The sequence below is a fragment of the Gopherus flavomarginatus genome, unplaced genomic scaffold, assembly GCF_025201925.1.
Source record: "Gopherus flavomarginatus isolate rGopFla2 unplaced genomic scaffold, rGopFla2.mat.asm mat_scaffold_43_arrow_ctg1, whole genome shotgun sequence".
NCBI classification, from domain to species: domain Eukaryota; kingdom Metazoa; phylum Chordata; order Testudines; family Testudinidae; genus Gopherus; species Gopherus flavomarginatus.
Window position 1 is genome coordinate 512,963 of NW_026115085.1, and position 6,007 is coordinate 518,969.

Genomic DNA, 6,007 nt, shown 5'->3' on the forward strand with positions numbered 1-6,007 from the left:
CTGCCCCTGGATATTTCCATTACATGCATCTGAGGAAGTGGGTATTCACCCACGAAAGCTCATGCTCCAAAACCTCTGTTAGTCTATAAGGTGCCACAGGATTCTTTGCTGCTTTTACAGATCCAGACTAACACGGCTACCCTCTGATACTACTCTTAGAGGGTTTACCCAGAGACTCATTCATCTGTTTGACACTTAAACAGAAAAGAGAATTACACAGAGAGCAGAGGGAATTACAGTCTAAGCCAGACTTTCCCACTTCTATACACTGACCGCTACAGGGGACAGGACAGAAGGATCTCAATTTAACCTCAGAGCTGTCTCGCACACATGGCTTCCACTCCGAGGAATTACGAACAAGAGGTTCAGTTCCACCCACACTCCTAACACCCAAATGAACAGAGAAAAAAAACAACAACAGTAACTGGTTAAATAGAACAGAACCAGAACCAGATAGTGTTTCCTTATCCTATGAGGACTCACTTTTACTCATGCAGTTCTCAGCATATAACACCAACAGTACCAAGCAAAGCAAACACAAAATAAAAAGGGTAAAACAAATAGATGGTGTAAATTCTGCAGGGCTCCCCCCTTCTTAATTGCTCACCAAACTGTGACAAATTTCTGTTACCAATCTATCCCTCATGTCAGATGATCAGGCTGACACTACAGGATCGTTGGGGGAAGATAAAGAAAACACACCATATAACTGAATTTTAAAGCCTCATTAATAAAATAATAAAACAACAACGGAGAGTGTTGGGAACGCTCCCACATCACTCAGGAAAATATTAATGCCCCAAGCCCGAAGCTCCTTTCATACTTACACACGTACGTCCAGACTGGCCACTTCTGTGTATAATGTTCAGAGGAGGGGGAGAGGTGGAAGGGAGATTATCCTGTATACAGCTTGTCCAGAATTTCCAACATGCTTCTGCTCTTGGGAGGGCTGTTCTTTTACACCCTGGAATCTCCTGCGGCGTCTCTTTCAGAGATTCCAGTCCAGGTCGGCTGCCTGTGGCTTCTTTGGTGTCACCAAGACACACCGACTCCAGGGTCACAAAGGCACACTGTTGGATCTTACTGGACAGTTAAGCTTTGCAAATGTAATTTCAGTTCTGTAACTTGTATTTCCTTTGCTTCGCCTCTGTCTATATTTTTTCCTTCACAGCCAGCTGGGGCCGAAAGCAGCCCCTCCCTGCACCAAGCACAGTCCGCGCCGATTCCTGACCCTGAACGCAGAGCACCCCCCTCCTTCCATCCCGGGGCCAAGATGATTTTTAAATTAACCCGTTCCTTATGTCTTTTTCTTTCTTTTTCTCTTTCCCATTAAACATTCTAGTAGCAATGCTAACTACTTCAGACAAACTTTTCCCTTGCGTACCATCTGGATGCTTTCTAAATCTTTTTGCAATATCCTTTGCACATTGTGACATGAAAACCATTTTAACCATCTCCTTTCCATGATCAGTTTCAGGATTTAAATTCCCATGCTTTTTAACTTCACAAATCAGTCGAGCACAAAAGTCAGAGAGGTGCTTATCTGGATGCTGAACACAAGCAGTCACCTTGCTCCAATTTGGAGTAGCCTCCCCTGCATCTCTAATACCATTCAAAACAGCTTTTAAAAATCTATCCAACTTTGTCTTTTGAGCTGGATTATTGGGATTCCAGTTAGGGTCAGTAATTAGCCAAGGTGCATTCAAATGAGCTGCAGATTTTTCTTTTACTTTTTGTCTTTCATCTTCTGTCATGAGAGTATCTAATAACTGATTTACATTTGCCCAAGTGGGCACATGAGTGAAAAAGATTGTGCAGAACATTCTTTCCACTGCCTCAGGATTGTCTCATAAGTGAGGCATAGTGCACTGCCAGTTAAACAAATTTGAAGTTGCAAACAGGGTATGGGTAAAACCATCTCATGTTCCCCAGCAACCAGTAGAACCAGATAAGTTCTCAATGAGGCTTGTAATTTCAGAGGTGTCTCAGAAACATTCTCTCTCATGGAGTTAAGTAACCTAGTGGGGGTCCACAAGGGCAAGGACAAGGGCTGCTGTAATATTGGGGGTGTTTGAAAAGCAGTCCCTGACCAAGTTTGCAAAAGGCTGCCTGGAGGCTGCACAGAGGGGGTGAGGCTGCCTGATTCCTCTGAAGATGAGGGAACATCACTCTGAGCTCCCCCTTGATTCTCCTCTGTCCCTGAACTGTCCCTAACCTGCTTTTGAATCCTTGCACTCCATCAGACGGGGAAGAACAGGAACAAAATTGTCCTCCTCCCGGTGCGGCTCTGGTGCATATGGTGGGTGATTTTTTTACAAGAGCTCTCCATACAAACAGCTTCAAAAGCTACCCATCCCTCCATGGGTTTATAATTATACCATACAAACAAGTAATCCATTTGTCTCGGCCTAAGATCAACCAAAATATCCCTTAAGGAGTTCCTCCTATCTGTGGAAAAGGTTTCACCCACCGGCCAGTCTCTAGTTGGGGACAAATGAAAGGTAAATGATGGCCATTGGATCCAACACAGATTTCTCATCTTAAATGTAACTAGATCAGCTGTCTCAGAAATCTCTTTCCAATCTCTAAGTATCAGAGACAACGGGGCATCCCCCGGGCACTTACTGCCAACTTGTCTCATTTTAATGAAGGGACTCTAACCCCTCTTCATGAAGGGACTCTAACCCCTCCTCCCCGCGTCGAGGTAAAGGGACTCTAACCCCCACCTCCCCGCATCGAGCGATTGCTTACCTCTCCAGGGACTTGAACACCTGGACTGAAACTCAAACCCAGGCTGGGACTCTAACCCAGACAACTTGGATCCTGTGCAAACCTGGACTGGGACTCTAACCCAGACCTAAGTAGTCAGGGACTCTAACCCCGACAACCTGGACCCTACTCAATGGGTAGGTGGACGTTGCTGGATTTCCAAGAGTTTCAGCTGGTTCACAGAACACGCCTTATTGCCAACGCAGAGATCAGATCACCAGGCAAGTCTCCTCTAAACTGGAGGATGCGCGCTGCGTTGCCTCAGGGTCCGATCCCCCGCCGGAGAGTCAGACGGGTCCCGGCGGAGTCGCCAAAGATGTCAGGGACTCTAACCCAGACGGCAAAGTTCGTTGTCTGACCGCGAGAGAGACAGGCAACACCAGCAAGGTCCGATCAAAAGCTCTTTATTGACAAGTGCACGCATCAATAGAGAGCAGCTCGTCTCCAGAGAGAACCAGCCTGCTCTTTACATCTTAGTACAAGCCTATGTAGACAGTTCCGTCGCGTCATAAATTATTCACTGGAGCAACCCACCCCCTTCTTCTAACAACTAGAAACTAGACACCTTTAGTATACATGCATGCCTAAAGTTAGAAATGTAGGGGAGTTAAAAACAAACAAAGAACAAAACCAGGGAGCGAAAACAAGGAGGCTGGGAAACTAGGACTCTTATCAGTTCTTCAAAGGAGCTGCCCGAACACAGCACATCTGGTACTATGCCAGGAATGCAGCTTCTCTCTTATCTCACTTTTTCCCAGCGCTTGTGAGACATGCTGCTGCTTCTCAGTGTTTTCCACTCAGGGATTACCCACAAACCTCTGTTAGCCTGACTTTGGTCAGGTTGGCATACCTGGTTTTGTCTGCTATATCTTTATTCAGGCCTAACAATTATAATGTCACAGTCTCGGTGAATTGACTGCTGCAGCTCCCCGTAGACTCTGCCTGCGCCTCTCACCGAGCTGGAGTACAGCAGGCGAGGGGAGAGCACTCAATGTATTGCATCTACACTAGACGTGATATATCAACCCCCGCTGGATCGATCGCTGCCCACCGATTCGGCAGGTGGTATAGACATACCCCGAGTATCTGGTGATCGGAGCTGGACCCCCGAGGGGGACACATTGAAGGAACTCAGGGGTTAAGGTGCCTCTATTGTCAACTGTCAGGGCTGCTGTGGCTCAGAGGAGGGTGCTTGACTGCCTGGCAGGCTTAGGCGCCGCAAGCCTTGGAGGTGGGAGAAGTGAAGCGGCCACGGCGTGCTCGGGGTGTTCGTGCTAGGAGCAGGGGTGAGCTCGGGCGAGGGGGGTGCCGCAGGGCAGAGCAGGACAGTTGCCACAAGAGGGGAGCCTCAGGGTGGAGGGGGGAGCTGCCACAGGTGGGGCGCCTCAGGGCAGGGGTGCAGGGGGGGGAGGGTGCAAGGTGGAAGTTTCGCCTAGGGCATGAAACTTCCTTGCACCGGCCCTGCCCGCAGCCAGCCCTGCACCCCCTGCCCTGCCCTGCCGGCAGTCAGCCTCTGTCTCCAGCCAGCCCTGCACCTTCTGCTTTGCCTGCACCAGCCGCATCCTCCCTGCCCTGTCTCCAGCCAACCCCTGATGCACCCCCCTGCCTGAAGCCAGCCAGCCACGCAGCCCTTCCCCTGCCTGAAGCCAGACCCTACCTCCAGCCAACCCCACATCCACTGGTGCCCTGCACTTCCCAGGGCAGTAACCCTGCACATCTGCTTCAATGAGGGGGGCAGGGAGCAGCTGGGACCCACACATGTGCACACCCTAGGGTGACCAGACAGCAAGTGTGAAAAATCGGGACGGCGTGGGGGGTAATAGGATCCTAGATAAGACCCCAAAATTCGGACTGTCCCTATAAAATTGGGACATCTGGTCACCACAGCACACCCCCAGGACTCCTGAGTTCCATTGCTGGGTTTCCTATTGGTTCCTCTGCTGGTTGTTTTCCTTTTTCTGGGGACTTTGGGCAAGTTGCTCCCCACTCTTGGGCTCTGTCCCCAGCAGTCAAATGGGGATTTCATACCTTCCCGCTATTGGAAAGTGCTGGGAGAATCCCCCAGCAAAAGCTGCTCTGACAGTGCTAAGCAGCATCTGACCATTCAAGGTCGGAGCTCACTGCCCAGGAGGAGTGCTTGGCTCTGGGCTTTTACTTCATCCCAGTGCAGACAGAGAGCCCTAACCATGGAGTCTGGCTCAAGAAGACCAAGTCTCCAATTTGTTAAAGGTGTTTTGAATTTCAATCCTGTGCTCCAAAGTGCTTGGTGTCAGTTGTAAACTTTAGGAGCATGCTCTCCACTCCATTTTCCAAATCATTCATGAAAATATAGAATAGTACCTGACACCGGACTGATCCCTGCCAGACCCACTAGGTTCACCCTCCCCGTTGGGCAGCTAAACATGGAGAAGGGCTCCTGGAGTCTTGGCTTTCAACCAGCTCTGCACCCACATTACACTGATTGCAGCTGGACTACATTTCCCTCGTTTGCTTCTGAGAATGTCCTATGGGACTGTGTCGAAAGCCTTAGTAACACCAAGCTAGATCCCATCTATTGTTTACTCACCTCTACCAGGCCCAGAACCCTGCCAAAGAAGGAAAGAGGATTGGTTTGGAATGATTTGTTCTTGACAATTCCACGCTCACTAGTCAGAAGAACCAAATCATCCTGTAGGTGCTGCTGACAAACTGAGTGTTTAAGAATGTATTGCAGGATCTCTCCAGCTACGGCAGTCAGGCTAGCTAGTCTGTAAGTCCCAGAGGTCTTTTTGTTCCCCTTTGAAAGATAGGTCCTGTCTTGTTCATGGATGGGAAGATGTTCTTTTTCAGGGGTCTCAGACGAGAACTGGGGCACAACACCTGGTTTGTTAAGGCCACAAAAACGGAGGCAGGAACCTCTTCTCTGCTGCTGGCAAAGAACCACAGGTACCTAAAAGATAGGGTCTCACATCTTTGAATGGGCTTTAAAAAGGCAGTGGTTAATAAGTTTGGCCCCGATCATTTCTTGTTTCCACAGACTAGACATTTTAGCAAACTTTAGAATTCCTTGGTGCTAAACACTGTGAAACTCCCCTTTCTCCTTCACAGAGGGCTTTAATACCCCTTATCTCACTTGGGCTCTAAACTGCCCATAGTTCGAGAACTGTTCCTGTTCCGATTGGACAGATGGGAGAAGGGAAGTGACCTACCCAAGGCCTACACAACAAGGCGATGGCAGAGCCAGAAAGAGAAGCAACCA